Source organism: Triturus cristatus, chromosome 5_1 (genome assembly GCF_964204655.1).
Source record: "Triturus cristatus chromosome 5_1, aTriCri1.1, whole genome shotgun sequence".
Lineage (NCBI taxonomy): Eukaryota > Metazoa > Chordata > Amphibia > Caudata > Salamandridae > Triturus > Triturus cristatus.
Window position 1 is genome coordinate 580,277,736 of NC_140587.1, and position 13,877 is coordinate 580,291,612.

The window sequence follows — 13,877 nt, forward strand, 5'->3', positions numbered from 1 at the left end:
TGTAATTGATGCGAACAACGTTCCCTTTGCTCGAATCCCTGGAGTGGGGGATAGGGTAATTCCAAACACGAAACGTAGATTAGGACTGATCCTAGCAGCGCATGAAGGGATAGCCTCTGCACATGCAGGTGTTTCTGCAACTGTATCTTTACTAAAACAAAGATACTGGTGGCCTGGCATTAGGAAACAGACCAAAAACTATGTTTTGGAATGTGAAATATGCCAACAGATAAAAGTCTTCACAGTGAAACGTCCTGCGCAGACGCCCCTGTTAATTTCAGATAAACCATTAGCTTGTGTTTACCTGGATCACACTTTTGAGGTCCTATTTGGGACAAGAATGTGGGTTCCTGATCTCCAATGTAAAGGCACAGTGGTGGAAAATAAGCCCTTTGATATCAAAGATCCTTTGGCTGTTTTACAGGATCTAAATGAACTAAGATCGAAACAAAGCAACGTGTTCCCTAGCTATCCACGGAACAAGACCAGTACTTCTGCCGCTCCTTGCTGGAAGAAAGGAGAAAAGATTTGTGTCAGTCAACCTCATCAAACCACACTATGTGGCCAAAACTAAACAGTAGGCCTCGTGTACTCCGACCTAGTAGCAAACGTACTCCTCTTGCTACTATCCAAGAGGTTCAGACTGAAAGGCTCATCACCATCGAGAATTCAGCAGTAACAGATGAAGGACTATGCAACCATGCTATGGAACTCATCCCTCTTGAAACTCAAGTAATAGTTTGTCCAGACACACCTGTCTACACCAATGTAACACCTGATCAACTGGTTCCAGCGATTTCAACGAATCCTGATGCAATTCCAATAATTGACCGAACTGCTTCTGGCTACTTCATTAACTTTTATACGTTTTCTGAGGATCCAAGTGAGCCCGAAACGACGCCAGCCCAAAAAACTTCATAAGAACAAGTACAAGACCTTTTTCATTTTTTGAAAGAGACATATCTGGTTTCACCATGGATTGAACTATGGATTATTTCTGGAATATTTTTCTTTCTGCGTTGGCTAGCTTTAGTAATGACTATTAGCATGCTCATGAATGGCAGATATATTCATTTGGACACTGAAAGTAAACATGTGAACTTACTTTTAAAACCACACAAATCATCCCATCGTGAATCAAGAGACTTGTCAGCAGTGAACATCACAGCCATTCCTATACAAGATGGTATAGTTTGGGACAAAACTGATTATGATATATTCGGCCCGTCTGAACTTTTGAAGATTTCACACTTATTTAAAATTTCATTAAGTGACTTTATTACCTCTAGTACCTATTCTGATGATTGGGACATTGAGACTGTTAATACCATGATGTCTGATCTAGAAAGGTCTGCTGAATTTTCTAACAATGAAAACTTAGAGGGTTTACCAGACTACGAACAGCTTTATTGTTATAACCACTATGGTCATCATTTCTTGCATAAATCTGCAACACCTAGAAATGTGTTTATGTTTAATCAATGGGAAAAGTGTCCTACACCACCAAAGGGTAACTCAAAAACGTTTACGAATAAGTTTCCATATTTTTCAGGATACAATACATCTGAGCCAGAAGGTTTTTACTATAAAAATGTAAACAAAACAGGTCGGAAAACTATGTTAACTAATACAAAACAGATTTATTCTGCAGCCTTTAGTGCCCAACTGTCTAGACAAGGGTTTGACTTTTGGAAAGAGACAATCAATACAAAATCTGTCTGGGGTACAAAAGATTGGCAAGTGCAGGGGATAGAAGCTTTGTTTAGAGCCTGTATAATCCCACAGCAAATAATGATTTTGAACGACACTGTCCAACAGACGTCTTGTCTTGGATTAGCCAAGATCAAGGACATGAACACACCTTCTGTGTCAACACCTGCAAGTAATAGCACTTCACAGGAAGCGGTCACAGTAGACACCATATTACAACACAACAGATCAGATCCTGAATGGGAAAAATGGTTGCTCTGGCCCACAAACACAAACATCTGTCAAGAACCATTCCTGAATAGAATACAGGGTTTTACTATCAATAGGCCAGACCCACGTTATGTTCAAATACAGCATCCAGGGGTAGTAACAACATACAGTGTAGGAAAATTGTGCCTCGAATGGTAACAAAAATCTGCACTTGAGGATGTAAAACAACACTTATCTTTACTTAAAGAAGGCAAAGACCTTAGGGATTTCTTGCTAGGACCAAGAAAACGCATCAAAAACGTTTCATATATGCCGGCATCTATGCTGCTTATAATGAAATATGGAAGGTTACACAAGCAGAAGCCGAAGAAAGAATACGAGAAATTGATCGTGTTAATTTAGAGAAATCTCTCGCTGTGGTCGACAATGGGTTAACGACTCTGTCATCCAGAATATATTCACTGGACAACATTGTACCCTCTGCTATTGACATACTGGAACAAGATTTAGCCATGCTGCAACAAGGCCAATCCCAATTACGTTCTATTGTGTTATTAGGCTGGACGCTGCAATCCTTGCGTGCAGGCTGTGTGCCTTGGCGTTTCATCAACACGTCATCTCTGTTTACAGAATACAATCTCACTGATAAACAGATCAAACTGGCACAAAGGGGAGCAAACTAAACAGCGCTGAGCATTGAAAAACTGGAAAAATTACCGTTTACGGTAGCAGAAAAACCAGTTACAGAATGGATCATTCATGGCAAAATAACTCTGCCTCTTACAACTTTCCATTTTCAGTATTGCCTGAAACAAATGCAAGCAGGCAAATATGAAAGGTTGGGTAAAGAATACATTAAGACATCCTGGGATTTACCTTACACACACACATGTTGGAGTGGGGGTCGGGAAGTGTTTATTAGCGGTACACACTGTGAAAATGCACCGAGCAGGCTACTCATTTGTTGGGATATTAGTTTACACGGGGCTTGTAACGGTTCTGTGGCAAACCTGTCCTGCCACCTGCAGGATACACCAGCTGCTGTGATTAATCCAACGTTTGGCCAACTTTCGAATGGAAGTTACCTCATGTTGAATGATCAAAGCTGCTGTGGCATGCTACCAGGAATAAATCTAAGAATACAAAGGTATGCTGTTCCTAAGAAGGCTATAAATGATTTTGAAGATGTATGAGTCAGGAGGAGATTCCTCCTTAAGGAAAAAGACCCTCACACATCCGGCAAACTAGCTGTCATATATCGTCAGCATGTGGCCCAGATGTCATGTTTCATCATAAGGTCTGCTCCGAATCGGGGCGGCGCTGCAATCCCCGATCGGCGACCTTAGTGGCGCCTTTTAGTGGAGATCTTTATTCCTTTAGTTGCCGGTAGGTGAAGTGCAGGTGAGGGCCCTAAAGTGCAGTGTGTGTAAGACAGAGTGTGTTAAAAACTTCTAGAGGGTACTCAACACCAGGGGCAAGTGGACTATCTCATCACCCTGGATGTTGAGGCCCTATATACCAATATTCCACAAGGGGCAACCCTTGATGTGATAGAGGATGTGTTAAGCGGGCTAGATTGGGTATCAGCTACACCCCGCCCTTTTATCCTAGAATGTGCATCTCTAGCTTTAACAGAGAATTTTTTCGAGTACGAGGGCCAATTATTCCATCAGATACAGGGCACTTCGACGGGGAGCACCTTCGCCCCTAGTGTGGCCTGTATCTATATGGCAGCTTTTGAGGACAGAGCCATTCACAATGAGTCCAATCCCTACAGATCCAACATCCTACTGTGGAAGAGATTCATTGATGATATTCTGATCCTCTGGAAAGGTTGCCGGGCCCACTGCGAGGAGTTTTGCAAATGGGTCAATACCTTAAACCCCTACCTAAGGTTCACCAGCACTATTTCCGACCAACAAATTCCTTTTTTAGACCTCTTGATCCTACTAAACGATCATACGATGAGTACCACACTTCACCGCAAGTCCACCGACAGGAACAGTCTGTTACATTTCGACAGTTACCACCCTGTGGCCCTGAAGCAAAATCTCCCTTTTGGACAATTCCTCCGGATTAGGAGGAACTGTAGTTCTATATCTGACTTTATAAAGGAATCCAGGGTCCTTACTACGAATCTCTTACAGAGGGGATACCAGAGCCAGGATGTTAAAAAATCATTCAAACGTGCCCGCAATAATAACAGGGAAGGGTTACTTGAACCAAGGGAACGCACAACTGATGACTGCCTCACATGTGTCTCCACTTACACGCCTAATTCGGTCCAACTTAAGAGGATCATTAAGAAACATTGGAGCATCCTCCATACCGGGGGACTTTCATTGACGACCCCACAATTTGCTTTTAAACGTACCACCAATTTAAAGGAGAGGCTCATACACACGAGACCCAAACCATCTAAGAGTACCACGCAGCCCACTCTATGGAACCTTCCTCCTGTAATGGGCCATTACCCTTGCGGCTCGTGTGTAGTCTGCCCTTTAACCAAAGTCACGAAAAACATCGAATTTTCCAATGGGTTCACCTGGCAATGCAGAACACATACTAATTGCAACACCCCAAACTGCATTTATTTAATCTCGTGCCCATGCAATCTCTCCTACATAGGGATGACTACGAGACCAGTAAAAACTAGAATTATTGAACACCGGAGCAATTTTCGGTGTAATAGAGTGAACACGAAAATGACAACACATTTTTTTGAAAAGCAACATTCCCCTGATTCTTTACATTGGATAGTTCTCCAATCCTTTAAAAACATTAGCAAGGCTAAATTGTTTACTTTAGAACAAAGGTGGGTAATGAGATTATCCTCCCACCTTGAAGGGTTGAATGAAGACATTCCGTGGGGTAGCCTGTTGAATATCTAAATCAGAGGATTGACTAATCAATGGGTTACACAGAATAACTATTTACCATCAATGAATGATCGGGGTTAGGGCTCCGCCTACCTCCTTTGGTTAATTATACAGCAAGTTTCTGGATGTTTTCCTCACTTTTCTGTACCTGAATTGCCCGTGTAATAACTTTATCTGTATTCTGAACCCAGTAGGACACGAGCGCCACCCGAGTTTGACTATAATAACTTGATTCTTGAATGTTGAGATTATCAGTCACCTCACTCTGTTACCAGGTGACTGTTGCTATGAGATGGGTCCGAGTAAACTACGACCCATTGGTCTACACTCGAGTCCACTTCCGTGTTTTTGATCGGTGAAAGGATGTGACGTCACACTCCCTTTGACTCACCATCGTGACTACGGAAACACTTGAGCCGACCCCAACGGAAGGTTACTCCGCGCACCACTCCTCCATGCCTCTAATAGATTGGTTTGCACCGCTGATTGGCTCCCGGCCCCTATGTATTCTACCCGCCAATAATTGTTGTTGTCCACCGAGCTGGCGCGGACGAAGGGTAGGATTCTAGGCATCCCACATTGCGGACTGTCGTAAGTAACATTATAATCTTTGGCAAGCTCTTGCTCCATCTGCACACCGATAATCTCATGCAGTTGAAAGGATGACAACCTTGACTACTCAGCCGTGATAATGATTACTTTAGGTCGATACCTGACTAGCTCCGAGAGACTTGTACGAGACCTAGACTCCCGCTTTCTCGTTACATCAGTAGTTCTGTGCAGCTAACAGAATCACAACATTGACAACCTCATCTTTGTTAAACCACTACTTAAGAATGACACTTTATGAGTTCTCGATACACATACTAGACCTACGCGAGTGCATTCTTTGTCCTTCCTTTATGTTAACAGGACACTGCACTATTCAGTGTCAGTATTCAGCGCCTACTCGTTGGAACCTGAAGCCTTGCACCTCAGGGTGAGTTGTACCTACTGATAAGGTTTTTTATCAATTTCTATAGTCACGGTGTATTAATACTAAGACATATATTATTTCTGCAACAGCGCTCACCAGACAAAGGGAACTATTTCCTTTAGCCACTAATAAGTTCGTTTGACACATCTTTGTTATACTAAATACCATCACATCACGAATACTGCATGACACCATTTTGGTGCAGTAAATAAGGCGATTTTACTAAAGATTGTTCTTAGTAAGATGTTTTTTGACTTGTATGTTTGTCCCCTTGTTTTCTTTTCTTTATACAGGCGTTTTACCTTATTTCATAAGTTACCACTTATTAGGGTGCTATATCAGTGGTAAGTGCTTTATCAGTTGCTACCACTACCAATAAGTGTGTGAACCTTCTGGTCCTGAAGAATTGCGGTTAGTTAGACCTTTGCAAGAAACATGTTGACCACTATTCACTATAGCGTAATACAGACACCTTCACTGTAAGATTACGCACGTTATTGCTTTTAATTAAGAGTGGGACCTCCCTCATTAAAATTTGTTACTTAGGATCTCCACTACTTATTTTTAACACACTCTGTCTTACACACACTTCACTTTAGGGCCCTCACCTGCACTTCACCTACAGGCAACTAAAGGAATAAAGATCTCCACTAAAAGGCGCCACTAAGGTCGCCGATCGGGGATTGCAGCGCCGCCCCGATTCGGAGCAGACCTTATGATGAAACATGACATCTGGGCCACATGCTGACGATATATGACAGCTAGTTTGCCGGATGTGTGAGGGTCTTTTTCCTTAAGGAGGAATCTCCTCCTGACTCATACATCTTCAAAATCATTTATAGCCTTCTTAGGAACAGCATACCTTTGTATTCTTAGATTTATGCCCGGGCTACGTATGCTGGACCTGTCTTAAATAGCCTTTGTTCCTTCCTGTTATGTATTGTATGCTGCCAGGAATCCCATATCTGGTAACGGTTAGTGCCAGGTTCACTTGCTGTATGCAAGTATTGTTCCCCCAAATAGACACAGTCAGGGAGTCACCTTTATGGCCTTCATTGAATGTTTCTTCTATACGATTTGATACTTTAAGCAGAATGAAAGCCACACTTTTACAACAAACCGTGCCTTTGACCTTGTCCAAAGAAACCTATGATCTACAAATTGCAATGACTTCGGCTGAGATACAGGCTTTAATAAGTACAAACTGCCCTATACATTTCGTAGCAATGATGGAACGTATCTTCAATATGTCTGAAACGAGCGGCATTGTACATGTATTTAAGAGCATATGTTCAGGACTGTTGGCACCTTTTCAGGCAGTCCTCAGAATCATTCCAAACTTCGTGCACTTGGTGTTTGGTGGTCTGCCACTAATTCTAGCACTCGTTGCAGGAATCCTATTTTTATTCCAACTACTACGCTACGGCAAGCCAATCCAACGGCGTCACTCCCAGCAACTTGGAGAAAGCTCTCCTAGAACGGAAGTGTTGTGAGCGCATAGTACAACTTTTGGGCTTACCTCATCTACAAGAATTAAATACAACATGGTTTCTGTCATTCAGACCAATCTGGCAAGATTGCATCTTACCTGTTCTGCGCTGCCTGCTTTGCAGTGAAGAATGTGTGCTAGACATCTGTCTAACACTACCATCAGTCATGCCAACGGATATCGATACTCTGCTGGACCCGATAACGGCCCATGCTCTGTGTTGTCCCCAGAGGCTACCAATCCTGATGACAGCATTTGTTGAGATCTCACAGACGCAACATGCTACTGCTGAGGTACAAGATGGATCAACAGGCACACAGGTAACATCGGATACGAACATTGCTACTGGCGATGCTTCACATCTATGTGCAGTTAATCATCTAAACGAGGTATTTCAACTATCACCAACATCTGTAGATGATCTTTTGTCTACAGGAGTAGAGGATTTCATGTTTTCACCAGACCCAGGGATGTTATGAATTTGGCCTCCATATTTTCAAAACAGAACATAAGAACTTGGAATGCCTCCCAGAATTGAATTTTGTTTTTCAAAATTTGAATATACATGGCAATTTGTTTCAATCTGCCTACAATAGAACTATTCATAGAGAACAGACTTCTTTGGACACTTCCAGGGACACATTATCATCTTTATTCACCACAATTTCATTTATGAACCATGACATGAAATGGCGTTTGAAATTTTCATATATAACGTGAACCGTTTTTCATCTTATGTATATACTCATGATTAATTTATTTGGCATCTTTTGTAAACATATGCTTAGAATAAACAACAGCTTTAATATGTACAGCACCTTTGCATTTCATGTCTAGCAAAAGTTTTTTTATAACAAAGACTTATTTTAGTATGCTTTTACAATTGTTTTTAGCAACGTGTAGTACTCAATTTTAATGTTTAGCATTTTATTGTTTAGCATTTAGTACAATCGTTCATTCAAAAATGGAGTGGGTGTTGTATTCCGCTTTAGGTGTCCGTATATAGATTTTCCTGATACATGTCCTTATATAGGCACAATTCGCATTGCCCTTATATAGGCATAGGATCCCAGTCCTTATTTAGGCCTTAGCCATGCTATCCAAATACAGGCATGGTCAGCAACATCCGTCCACCCCAACGTCACAATGAGTTCTTAGAAAACAGACTCTTAAGCTGTTGGGAGTTTCCCTAGCCCAGATTATTGATTTCTCCTAGAACTAATTTATTATGCATGAACCGCTATACCCAAAGGGTTTATTCATGACGTCTTCCTTTGCCCGACTTTACGTCAATGCAAACATTCCTAAGCACCTTCCAGGTAAAAATATACCTTCCCGTACCATGGCAAGCCACGGCTCGGCTGCAAGACTTGATACTGCTCGCCACGGCGACAAGCAAGGAGGAGACCTCGACTTAGAGGAGCCCGTGTCCCGGCCTGACGCACTGACAAGACGCTGTCATCCCTGCTCGCAGAGAATCCAGCTTCCAGTGTTCTGACTCCCTTTGCAGGGTGTTAGAGTTCGAGAACTGGATAGAGATTCCAACCTCTCTCATTCTTAAGGTATGGAGCTGACTAGAACCTAGAGAGACTCTTGGCATACAAACTATAGCATACCATAGTATAGAATACAGCACCTACTTCTTACCTTGTCCTACACTTAGGTACACTGGGGTAGAACTAGTTAGAGAACGCATCGTATGAGTACTCGCATTTTTAGCCTATGTTATTTGTGTATATGAATATATGTGTCATTGCTAAAAGATAATGCTAGCGCAGTATTTTTTCTTTCGACTGTTTACGCTGTACATAATATATCTTGCATACTGTCTTATGATTGTAACAGCACATATCTCTTACACGAGAAATAAGACTGTTCAATAAGTCCTTTTATTGAAACGCCAGTCTACTCTTTCTGTGTAAACGCTGCAGAAACTAAGCATGCACGATTAACTGAGTGAAACTGTTATCTATTGTTTCCACGATTCTGAGAGTGTTCCGATTCTAAAGGGAAATAAAGTTGTCATGTTTATGCGGTTGCCAGAAACGACTACCTTCTTGTTTCACAAAGAGTTTCTAGTGGCCTCTGAGTTAACTGGCACACAAAGTAATTAAGTTTAATATAGTCGATAGGGGCATACTGACCTTAGTCCAAAGCCCAAACTATAGTGTATATTATTCCAATGCGCAGAGCCTATTAGGGAAATAGGAACTACACTACAACATAGAACGAATCTGGTGACCTATCCAGATGTAACTCTGCACTGTTGTGCACACTTCATCATATGGTGTACTAATTGCATTTGTGTTTCAGTATTAAAAAGTAATCATTAATTTAGGAACATTTTAGTCTTCATAAAATATTTTTATTTGGGTCGCTAATTCATGCATCCTTTAAATACATTCACACTGAGTGCATTTCATTCCATACTAGGCGCTACATCGGGAGTGGGCGTACTGAGAGGGGGGGTAGGTGCACCGTGTGTTATTGACAAAGGAGGTGCGGCAGTGCCAGATGCCAGCGCGTGCACGTTTAACACTGGGTGGCTCACCCGAGTCTTAATACATATAGGCCTTTGAGTGTGTGCCACATAATATTACAAAAGAACGGGAAGAAAAGAAGAAAAAGGTATCGAAAACTAGATTTAGGTGGCCACTTATTGGGGCAACCATGTTCCGTTAATGGCAGCGACCCCTGTTGCCATCACTTGTCCATTACTGGTCCCCGGTTGACTGCTTGGGGGCGTCATGTCAATCAGTAGGTGTTTGTTATGGCCCTGCCCCTTCGTTGCTATCTGGACCCAGTGCCAACTGAATCACACCGAGGAGCCCAAAATACGGCGAAGCGCTTCTCAGATTATAGGTGCAGTTTAGTGGGATGCTCAGAAATAAAATCTGGTAGAAGTCATTTTAGGTGGATGCATATTATTCCGTGATGTCACGTTTTCATTTTATTTATTATTTATGCAACAATTTAAAACCGTGCCAATTCTAATTGCAGCCCTGTAACAAATCTCTGTTCTCAAGAATCCGGTAAAGTTGTGACAGACGGGTAATCTTTATGCTGCAGGGATGTGTGGCGAATACGCGGGGCACGTGCTCCTCGCGTGCACGCTGTAAATGTAACATCCCACAGACCCGCGAATACTCGCCGTAAGTGGCAGACTTCGATCTTGTTCCAGGATGTGTTTGTGGTACGCTAATGCGCCTGGCGGTCAGTATGTAAGGCCTGTGAGATACTTTTCAGCCAGATACCCTTCAAAGGACAATGATTTGCAATGCAACAGGTCTCGCTTTTACGCGAGTTTGAGCTATTGGCATTGTAAATGACAATGCCTTTTATTTATCTTTTGGTTTCTTTAACATAAATAAAACGCATTGTTATTAACAATGCCAATAGCTTAAACTTGCGCAAATGCGAGACCTATTGCATTGCAAATGCTTGTTTTATTTCCCAATGCTTTAGTGCTTCAATGCACTCAACCAAAGTGTCAACCACTACAGCTGTGGAGCATTGGTATACATTCAGTCTACTACACTCTTTACTGCTGTGACTCACGCCTAAAATACAACTTCCTAAAAACAGATAAAACAATGATCGGTTGACAACATGCCTTTCTTAATACCCAAGGGAGTTATGGGCTAAACTGATCCTAGTGCTTGTCTCTTTCACTCTTCTATGCCTTTCACCCCATTTTCCCCCGGGGCAAGGGTGTGGCGGGATTACGCAGGCCAGTGGTACTATTCTGAGATGGCGTGGATCCCAAAGGCCACAGTATGCAAGACTGGTCGATTATTGTCTGAGCTTCTGCCTCACATTTCACGTAATCCATGCGCAGCGGTCATTGTTCACAAGGCTTGGTCGTGAGAGGCAAAACCTGCAGGGCATGGTCAGCGGCCAAGCCCTGCCGTCAACTCCACCTTGGCGCCTAGCTCCATCTGTGCATGGCCTTTGTCTATGCACAGCAAGGGGACTCGTCTGCAGCCACCTGCGCCCCACCCAACACAGGCAGCATTTGGTTGTGTGATGACAGAGAATGCAGGACCTGGCCTGCAGATAAAGCCAAAACTTTGTCCCATATTTCTTGACCTCTGGCCAGGCCTTTCTAATATTTTATCTTACATTTTTTTCCAATTTGCAAACATTAAATAGGATTTGTGAGTCCGGCGCAAACTTTGCACCCTGCTGCTTGCATTGGGATGGCAAGTTGGATTTCTGATTTGCGAATCCCAACACCTAAAATTGTGATGCAGGTACGGTACTGTGGTCTCTGGTTGTCATTTTGTTTTATATCAGGGATTCGTAAATCAGAATAATAATTTAATAATACAGTAAAATCATTACATCTCGGCACAGATACGGATTAAAAACAAAGAAGTTAAAACTGTTTTATCAAACAGTCTGTACATGACAGTATGCACATTCATTTACCCATCTCACCGGAAGCCATAAAAGATTTCACCTGGAGCCTTCAAAAAATAAAAGGTGTTTTTATCAAACTAGTCTGAAAATGTCAATAAGTACATTCATAAAGCCTTAAAAGATGTCACCTAGAGTCTAAAGGTTCACTGCTTGCCTGGTCATCCATACCATTATATCATCACTAAGCCACCTGTGTCATCTTGTCATTACTATTGATCCATCATAGCAAACCCCCATGGCACACAAGTCTTCTACCTTCCACAGAGGCCAAAAGTACTCCACGCCATAAAAGTGCTTTATGCTCTGTTCTAAATGTGCAAATTCGCTCCTGTTGCCTGAGATCATTAACGAATCTTCTGGATTGCAGTTGCTTCTTTCATGAACTTTAAGAACCTCTCTGATAACTCGCTTGATTCGCCTTTTAAGCAACCTAAGACAGCTGCCATACAGGTCTTTAAATTAAAGTCGAAAACATTGGACAAAGTCTTAGACGCCTCAAGGTTTTTAAACCTTCACAGATACAGACCATGTGTATTGGAGACTCCTCCACTTGATCAGTACATTTACACTGTGTATTATTTTCACTCTTCTTTCGGCCATACCAGTAGCACCTTAGTGGAATAAGGCCAAAGTGCAATCTTATAAGCAAGTATTTTGAGTGGTTGGAAAGAGACAGGCTCAAGTACTCGGAGAGAATACTCTTGTTATAAAGGTCTACTTCCCATCTACCATGGGATTTAATTCTTAGGTCCTGGAGACCCTACTCAACTGAGATAATCTTTGCAGATTTCATTTTGCAAGTCAAAAGTCCAGCTCACGAACCCTGTGACTTGCTTCCCCTTTGTTTTTAAAATTAAACTTAAGAAGAAATCTTTTCCAGGAACCCCCAACTTTTCACCTGGGGTCAGGTTGTGCCTATGCTGCCTCGTTATAGGCCATTTTGTTTTAGACTGCAGGGCTCAGAAACTGTTCCATGCAGTCGCTACTGCAAGATACATTTTTCTCTTGCAGCAGCCAGTCACATTGCTCAGATCTGCGATACCAACTCTGGTACCGCTGATCTGAAAGGGAGAACAGGAGAAAAGCCCCCTCCTTTAATTACATTCCTTTTTTTAATTCCCAGACTTGCGAAATATTTGCGAGTCGCAAACGGCAAAGAGATATAGACGTGTTAACCCTTTAAAACCTGCCAGCAACTTTTAAAAACACTTTATTTTAACTTGATGCATAATATAGCACATTTAGAAAATAGCTCTGAATAACATCTTAAAGTACATATCCGCTATATATATGTTATCACAGTTCTTCCAAGGCAATAATCCCCCCCCCTCACACACACATAAATATTTTTTCCATCATATGGCCCAGCTACTTATTTACCTGTAATCTACCTTGAATGTATGTAGTGGGTGTAATCCGTACAGACACTACTTTTCATCACTTCCCAGAAATTCCACAGTGTTCTATTCAGCTCCCCCTCTCGGTTTCCTCACTCTTGTCTTCCAAGGTGTCATCGCCATCTGCTGTAGCTGACAATAGTAATGATCTACGGGGCCCCTAAAGTCACATAGTCTGTCCACTTGGTTAATTTTGCTTGAGTATGAGTTCATCATATTGTTGTATAATGCCATATCTTGCTTCCAGTGTAGGCAGTGGTCCCTTCACCTGTCGCATGACAAATCGACTTTTGGTGATCAGTTACATAGCCACGCACCTCCGGCAGCTTTCTTTTTTTTATAACTTCCTCTACATAACACAGCAGTGCTATCAGTGGGTCAACAGGCAGTGATTTCCCAGCTGTCTTACCTAGTGCCCCTAGAACCTGCTGCCAAGGCCCGCTAGTCCTTGCCAGGCCGTACTAGGTGCATAAACCAAGCTTTTACAAAACCTCATCTGTAGCAAGTCCAAAATGGTACTGACAATCATCCATTGTTGATTTGCGCTTGCTGCCTTTGCAGAGTGTGCTTGTTTAGATATGATACACTTTTCTTGGGGTTTTCCCTTTCTATCGTCCTAGTGAGGATGTGGCATTCCACTAGTGCAGTGGCTCTTAACCTGTGGTCTGTGTACTCCTGGGAGTCCGCAAAGCCTACTCAGGGGGTCCGTGACTGCTTAGAAAATTAAGTAATATTAACAGAATAATAAAGTGGATATAAATAAATAAGTAAAATGTAGAAGTGAAAATTTTAAA

At 42.1% G+C, this 13,877-nt stretch overlaps 1 protein-coding gene across 2 annotated transcripts in view; it reads right to left on the bottom strand.

Annotated features, from left to right (window-relative positions):
• MCMDC2 (minichromosome maintenance domain containing 2) overlaps nt 1–13,877 on the bottom strand; it is a 1,176,074-nt gene that overhangs the window by 639,004 nt on the left and 523,193 nt on the right. The gene's annotated exons all lie outside the window — the stretch shown is intronic.